General features: G+C 46.5%; 2 long non-coding RNA genes across 2 annotated transcripts in view; one reads left to right on the top strand and one right to left on the bottom strand.

The window, feature by feature from the left end:
• Positions 1 to 205: 205 nt before the first annotated feature.
• The window catches only part of LOC128422637 (uncharacterized), a 39,372-nt gene continuing 31,116 nt past the window's right edge, over positions 206 to 8,461 (bottom strand). Inside the window, exon 3 of the long non-coding RNA XR_008332547.1 lies at positions 206 to 343. This is a non-coding gene — a long non-coding RNA (uncharacterized LOC128422637). The remainder of the gene's footprint in view (positions 344 to 8,461) is intronic.
• Positions 5,062 to 6,283, top strand: LOC128422638 (uncharacterized). The gene is made up of 3 exons (XR_008332548.1): positions 5,062 to 5,537; positions 5,895 to 6,016; positions 6,116 to 6,283. It is a non-coding gene; the product is annotated as an uncharacterized LOC128422638 (long non-coding RNA).

The raw sequence follows: 8,461 nt of genomic DNA, 5'->3' as shown, positions 1-8,461 counted from the left end.
TCCCTAGAGGATAAGAACTAGGGACACTTGGGAGGGGGTATCTGATAGGGTGGATCAGAGGTTCTTCTCTGACATCAGAGAAGGACATCCAATGTTGGATCCCCTGTTCCTGCCATTGCAGCAACTTACATATCCCTGGCCAAACTGACTCCAGAGTTTTGGCATCACTAGGACTCCAAAGGGGGTATGCCTGGGGTGGCTCAAAGTATTCCAGCTTTGATGCCTCTACCAACATCTTTGTTCTAGATTAATAAGACGTCTTGCAGCCACTGACAAATGAGAAAGCATTCTGGGGAAAAGAATGTATCATCATGTTGAGACTTTAGCTGAGGTCTCAAGCCACCTGGAAAGGAAGAAATTACCAAATCCATCATTAGAATCAGCTTTGTGGTGACAGCAAAGGCTGGGGAAGAGAAGGGATCCAATGATATCACGTGCCATTCTAGAGAAAGTCAAGGAAGTTAATGGATCTGTTAGTTTGATTATTGCTGCAACTATGGCCCTATCACACCGCTTTACACAATCATGCCTTCACCCAAAGAGTTTGGGGAGCTGTCATTTGTTATAGGTGCTGAGCTACAATTCTCAGGGCATGCAAACACAGTAGTTTAAACCTCAAATGAGTGTGCCTATAATAGGCTTCCAAACATTCTTGAAATTACTACAACAACCAAAAGCCACAATCTGCAAGAGAACTTCAGTGAGTTCAAATGTAATAGATTTTCAGCATTTTCATGCTGGGTGAGGAAGGCAGACCAGCCACACTTAATTTATTGAAGTATAATTGTCGTGTTCAAATGCAAGAATAACACCATATGGAACATTATGCTAATGTGTTATCACACTAATTACTTCTTATATTACTCACCCTTGGAGCTAACAAAAACCTGCATGTCTGCCTAGAAAAAGTACTTGAAAAGTTTTCATGCTGTTGTTCTGCTTGGACATCTATATCTATCCATCCTTTCTCTCTTCTAAAAAAAATAATTGGACCAAAATGTACACAGAAAAAAGAGCCTTTGAAATCATATAGGTGTTTATTTGCTAATGCTAGAAGCCTGAAAACCCAGATAGGTGGATTGTTGTCAGAGTGCCTCAGCCTAAATGTTCCATTGAACACCTATGGGATACAGTTATCTATGGATATTAGAACTGGGTGCCTTCTAGTTGGGGACGCGGGTGGCGCTGTGGGTTAAACCGCAGAGCCTAGGACTTGCCGATCAGAAGGTCAGTGGTTCAAATCTCCGTGCCGGGGTGAGCTCCCATTGCTTGGTCCCTGCTCCTGCCAACCTAGCAGTTCAAAAGCACGTCAAAGTGCAAGTAGATAAATAGGTACCACTCTGGCAGGAAGGTGATCAGTGTTTCCGTGCGTTGCTCTGGTTCGCCTGAAGTGGCTTAGTCATGCTGGCCACATGACCCGGAAGCTGTACGCCGGCTCCCTCGGCCAGTAAAGCGAGATGATCGCCGCAACCCCAGAGTTGGCCACGACTGGACCTAATGGTCAGGGGTCCCTTTACCTTTACCTTACCTTCCAGTTGAATATTTCAGTGCAAATTTGTGTGTTTAGTGGTAGAGAAAGGGCAGCAGCAGCTAAAAAATGGATGCAGCACATGGTCGCAGGAGCATCAGACTAGTCCCACTGCCATGCACTGCTCAACCCTGAGCTTCCTGCACCTCACCCCTTCTCTTCTTGGTAAGTGGCAGCGACCTACAATGTTGGGAAGCTAGGAGATCTAGGACACCCTACTCACACCACCACACTGGCCACAATTCCTCTTAGCAGACTATGTGGAAAATAACTGGTACTATGGCACTGGTCCTGCCTCTGACACAGAATACTTGTGATGCACATACATCACAAAGAAATCTGAGCTTGGCTGGGATTTATTTAGTTTAACCCCATAGCTGCCCCCATGGCAGAGAACTTCTCTGAGTGGCTCAGACAACAAATACAACAATTAAAATACAATGCTGAAAACAATAAAAACTATTAACAACTAAAAAACAACAACACAATAGATCCATAGACATAGAGGTATTAAAAAAGCCTGGGGGAGCTAAAAGGTTTTCAGCTGGTGCTGAAATGACCCAGTGGGTCTCTGGGGGGTGGGGTGGGGGCTGCTGGGTAAAGCAGTGGCTCTCAGCTGGACTCCAGCTGCCTGCATTGCTGCTGCATACTGGGTCTGAAGGAGGAAGCAGAAGGTGGTGGTGAGGAGTGCACGAGCATTGCACCGGCTCTGCTGGTGTGTTTGCACCGCCTTGACGTTGCCGCAGCAGCTGCCCGCTTTTACATGCATCCTCCAGTCTCCTGCCAGCCCCAGAGCTTTCATTCTAGTTGTCTACATTTTTGGATACAATATTTTTCGTCCAGATTGGAGAGAAAGTGTTTAAAATGTGTTTAGAGGGTGCTCCCCATTTATGCGATTTTTGCTTATGCTCGTGGGGGCCTGGAATGTAACCCCCACGTAAGAGGGGGGGGTGCCCATACTGCACATCTATGTCAAACTGAGTTTTTATTATTATCATTCAGGCCATGCCTTTTCTCCCCTGTTTAAATGACAGTGAAGTTAAAGACAGGAGATCTCTTCTACCTGGTTACATTTCTCGATGCATATTGTTTTACCCTAACTTTCTGACACTTGATTATGTTTTTGTCATTTTTCTACATGTACATGAAATTGTATTAACAAATGAATTCGATTGACATTCCATTTTAACTGGGCTGCCCTCATAAATCATGTATTTCACCAAGTTTCACAAAGGCCTATACCACTCATCACTGTCATGCTAACTCAGAAGGGTTTAATGGCACAATATGGGTGCAGGCTCCTTTTTGTTTTGGATGGCCACTGATATGTTTGGTTTTATAAGCACACCTTGAATACTCAGTCGCTGTACTCGGGGCCAGTGAGGAATTTTTCCTGCAGACAATTTGGGCCTGCTGGAAGGTTTTCACCTGCCTCTTAGCAATCACCACAACTTATTGGCAGATAAGGCATTGGGTTGGAACCTTAGACTATGAGGTACTCTACTAAAGGGGTCCAGGAAGTTGTTTCTGTCTGGAAGCCGACATGGGGGCTGATGGGCCATAGCACCCATCCAAACAGCAGTCATGATAGGATCACCCTGATTTGATGTTGGTCGACCCAGCCTCCTGGTGGATTCCAGATACATATCCAATGCCTTTGCCATAGCTTACTTACATCTGTGATGAATAAATTTTGTGGACTATTTTAACCGAATACCAATTTCTTCCTTGGCCCTGTCCTGTGCTGCTTCCTCCACCTGGCCCTGGAATATAAGAGCAGGCAAGGCACTGGCCAGGGGGAGTCACTCTCTCTCCACCCTGCCTCTGCCATGCATCTGGAAAGACACTCCATCATGAAATACGTTCATTCAAAATGTGGGGTGATGGAAGGATATGGTGACTGCAGACTTGCTATTTCTGCTGCATGAAACAGCTGAGACTATTACAGTTAAATAAGGGAAGAGAGAGAGAAAGATGCTGCTGGTGCCTCTACTTTGATGGTGAAACCTCCTTCCTCTTTTCTTTTTTAAGGTTCATTGGCCCCTGAATGTCATAAAAAAAATAGGTACTGCTCGACTGTAAAAACAAACAAAACAAAACCTCAGAGCAGATTACAAAAAGAATAAATATCTGTATCTAGCCAACCTCAGCTTGAAAAGTCTGTGTTGGGGGCTCCTTGCTGATATGTGTTTTCAAGATGCGTAGAGGGAATGCTGTCATGTCCTGTCACTCCTGGGGGACTTCTGCCACGCACACTGAAACTGTGCACTGGAGCACCATGTGTCATGCTAGCAGCTCAGGATACACAGTTTTAAAGCAACCCATTTGGGGCAGGGGAACAGAGATGGCACAGAACCCCTTAGAGCACCACGTAAGTTGACCACTTAGAGCAAATGTTTATTCTAAATGTGTTTCTGGGCAGATTTCTAAGGATTTCCCTGTAAATATCCACCTGGAAATGGAACAGGATGGATTTAGTTCCAATCTTCCTGAAAATGGGGGTGGGCTGGACTTTAATGGGCCCATCCATCTCTAATTTGAACTCTGGAAAGTACTCAACAGTGTATGCAAAATGACCCACATTAGCCAAACCCATTCCACATCGTGCCTGGGGAACCTAATCCATCACTATTTTGGAATCTCTGAAATATCTTTAATAAAGAATTCTTGGGTCTGTCCATTTTAAATGTCCTCCTTGGTAATTCCCATTAAATGTGTTCTGGTTTACTTCTGAGTAAACATTTGCTGGAGCATGCTGTTGAGATCCTCCTGGGAGCCAAGTGAAAGCAAACCAGGTAGCTTTCATGCACTTCAGTGAAATTAAGGTCAGATCCCCACCATACATTTAAGCACATCCAATTCACATTTCAAAGCACATGGCTACCCTCAAAGAATCTGGATGTAGGGACTTGGACCTCTGTGTAGGGAAAATAGGGTTCCTATTATTCTTTAGGAGACGTCGTGTGCTTCAAATGCACATTGGATGTGCTTTCAATGTATGCACAGAGAATACGACGATGGAGCTAGAAAGAGGACAACTCTGCCCACATCCTGTGGTTTGCAAAAACTGTTTTGCAAGAGGCGAGAGTTCTTGTTTACTTTACCCACAGAGACTTCCTCAACCCCTGAATAAAAGTCTGCTGTTGTTTTGGGGGTGGGTGGTGTTTTTTTTTTTGTACAAACAGCTTAATACACAGAACCCACACCCAGGTTCATTGAAGTAAATGGCAAGACTGCTATTGACGTCACTTGTCTTTTGATCGAGTCCAGAAGCAAGGCTTCGCTAAACCCTTAATTCTTCAAGGCCAGGTGACTCATACTTTTGAAAGAAGACAAATTACCTTGCTGAATCATGGCTTAAATCTCTCAGATTGGCCATAAGAGCCTATCTTGTTCTAGAAAAAAATAAAGACGGGGCTGGTTTGCATGGTTGGAAATATTAAAATGCTGCATGTACAAAGTGGAATGGATTTATGGACACCCTTCCACTGTGCCTCTGATGGCACATAGCTGAACCTTGCCTTAGCTTTAGCAGCTCCAAACTACCGTATTTTTCGCACGATTGGACGCACCGGACCATAGGACGCACCTAGTTTTTTGGGGGGGAAATAAAGAGAAAAAATTTCCCCTTTATTTCCCCCCCAAAAGCAGGTCAGGGAAACCGAACCAGGTCGAGGAACAGCGGGATAGTGGCGCTGCGCCTCCCTGCTGTCCCCCGAGCTTGTGGGGCTGGCTGATGTCTGCCTGGCGCATGGGGCGCTCTGCTTCAGCGGGCCCCACCCGCCAGGCAGCAGGCTGCTATCCGCAGTGTCAGGAGCCCTGTGGGGAACTCCTGCAGGGCTCCCCGCGCTGCGGATGTCTGCCTGGCACGAGGGGCGCTCTGCTTCAGGGCGTCCCTCGTGCCGGGCGGCAGGCTGCTATCCGCAGCGTGGGGAGCCCTGCGGGGAACTCCTGCAGGGCTCCCCACGCTGCGGATGTCTGCCTGGCGCAAGGGGCGCTCTGCTTCAGGGTGCCCCTCGTGCCGGGCGGCAGGCTGCTATCCGCAGCGTGGGGAGCCCTGCGGGGAACTCCTGCAAGGCTCCCCATGCTGCGGATGTGTTCCCGAAGCGCCGGGCGCTCTGCTTTCAGGGCGCCCGACGCTCCGGGAAGCAGGCTGCTATCCGCAGCGTGGGGAGCCCTGCGGGGAACTCCTGCAGGGCTCCGCACGCTACGGATGTCTGCCCGGCGTGAGGGGCGCTCTGCTTCAGGGCACCCCACCCGCCGGGCGGCAGGCTGCTATCCGCAGCCTAGACATCCCTGCGGGACCTCCCGCAGGACTGCCTAGGCTGCGGATGTGTTCCCGAAGCACCGGGCACTCTGCTTTCAGGGCGCCCGACACTCCGGGAAGCAGGCTGCTATCCGCAGCCTAGACACGGCTAGCGGAGCACTAATCCCGAAGCTTGGGGCGTGCAGAGCTCAGCGCGCCCCAAGCTTCTGGGTGCCGGCAAGGTCTAGACGGCTAGCGGAGACCTTGCCGGCACCCAGAAGCTTGGGGCGCGCTGAGCTCCGCACGCCCCAAGCTTCGGGATTAATGCAGCGCTCCGCTAGCCGTGGGAGAGCTGGGTCTCCCACGGCTAGCGGATAGCTTCCTGAAGCCTGGAGAGCGAGAGGGGTCGGTGCGCACCGACCCCTCTCACTCTCCAGGCTTCAGCGAAAGCCTGCATTCGCTCCATAGGACGCACACACATTTTCCCTTGTTTTTTAGGAGGGAAAAAGTGCGTCCTATGGTGCGAAAAATACGGTACCTTGTTCTGGCCACAGATCATCATTACTGGACTTTCTTTACTGCCATTCTTAACCTAAGAGCATAAGAAGGGAGCCTGTTGGATTAGGCTGGTGGCCCATCTAGTCCCAGAAACCTCTTCTGAGTCACCAACCAGATGTCCATAGGAAACCCAAAAGCAGGAACTGAGTGCTGAGGTTGTCGCGGAAGAATTCAGAGTGGACCTGGCCTCTCCAAACTGCCCAAGCTTTTTTGCAAGGATTCTCTGAACTAGCTTGGAACTAATAAGAGATGGGGGACTTTGCCAACCTTACATTACAAACAGTTTCAACATGGATTTAACAATGTTCTTCTTTTGAAAGTGCATGCTTTCGCTTAGCACTCAGAAGAGACCATGTTTTGCTAAGCACCCAAACTGAATATCTGTGATTGACAATACGATTTTATGTTGTGTAGGACTCTAAATTATCTGCTGGAATTGACTACATAATTAAGGCCTAGCAGGCAGCAGTAAGAAGGCATGTAGCTCTGTATTATACTCGTAAACAATGTCAAGCGTCTTCACTGATATGCATACAAATGGGACTTGTCCATTTATTAATATTTACTGATGTCATCCCCCCTCCTCACCACTGCAAACAGTTTAAGATGCCTCTGAGATGAACTGTCCTGCTGTGAAGTTTGCCAACATTCCCCCCCGCCCCCGAATATAATGACGAGGTGATGGAAATGGAATCTTCCCACTGAGTTTTAAAAATCTAGAAATGAGTTGAAATTAGTGAACCTGAGCAGAGGGAAGGGGGAAACCCCAATTTGCAGGATTAAGTACACAAAAGCATTGTGCAAGTATAGGAGAGATCACACTTAATATACACTGACTGTAGCCCAGGGTGTGTCCTGCTGATGGCTTTCTGCAGATGAAAGCTACCACAAGGTTCATGTTGCGGGCTTTGTCCCTGAGAAAAATGGAAAACCAATTCACATGACCCATATTTGCCCTGGGCACATAATTACTTCAATGTGCATCTATGAAAGAGCACTTGGCACACAAGTGCTCTTTATGAGGTGGTGAGTGAAAAAGATGGATCATGGCAAATGTTCCATTTTAAACTCAGTTACAAAGTTTCTTTTGGGTTTTGGGTGGGGTGTTGCAAAAAGGCCAGAATTCGTGGCAGTTTGTATCATTACAACATTTAATGATGCAACTATTACCTACTTCTTTTACAGCTTTGACTGATTGATTGATTGTATAATAGAGACGGCGGTGCTCATACTAACTTCGAAAGCTTTCATTTACTGATTCTATAATGGGTCCCAGACTGGCACAATAGGTTTTTTTTTTAATTTTTTAAAAAAACTTCGGTTGCTCTGGATTATGTGACTTGGAGCCCAGGAAAGGGAGGGGTGTTCGGGTTAAGTGTTGTTACTACTGCTTCTGCTTTTTAAAAACAACATTTGTTTTGTTTTGTTTTGTTTTGGTAAATTACTTACTTACAAACTCTCCAAAGGTCAGATTCATGTGCTTTTTCATACAGCATTCAGAAAAAGTCACACAGGCAGTAAAATTTAGTTTAGCTACAGAGAGGTAAAATTACTGGTATATGAACTCAAGAGTGGCTTGTTGTGCAGTATAAGCTTAGAGCAAGTTGCTCAAACCTCTTTACAGGCTAAGCTTAACAGGTAGACTGGGGTACAACAATAGGCATGACTGCCCAATTCATCCCACGGTAAAGAATGTGACATTGCTAAGCCTGGCAGAACAGCTTACTCTATGGTATTAACCCCTTTGTGCATTAATTGGACTAAGCATGTTGGTTATATGAGGCTGGTTATCCCACATTCTCAATACTCCTTAACTGGACTTTAACCTGTCACCACCTTCCCTGGAAAGGACTTTAATGCTACATACTGCTCCTTATTTGTTCAAACTTCCCCTGCATGCACTATATTTCCACAGGAAGGATGTACACTCTGCTTCTCTGCAAATACTTTGATTTGTAACCAAAAAATTCTCTAATTAAAAAGATTCATTTGTTTTGTGACAGAGCGAGGGGTGGGGTTGGACAAGTGACAGTGAGTCTCTTTGTATAATAAGTATCTATTTTGTAATAAATCATTTTGCTTTTTTAATTTGGGTATTCAGAGGACAAATATTGGATGGCTTACATATG

The sequence above is a fragment of the Podarcis raffonei genome, chromosome 10, assembly GCF_027172205.1.
Source record: "Podarcis raffonei isolate rPodRaf1 chromosome 10, rPodRaf1.pri, whole genome shotgun sequence".
In the NCBI taxonomy this organism is placed as follows: Eukaryota; Metazoa; Chordata; class Lepidosauria; order Squamata; family Lacertidae; genus Podarcis; species Podarcis raffonei.
This window is presented reverse-complemented; position numbering and strand designations above follow the sequence as displayed.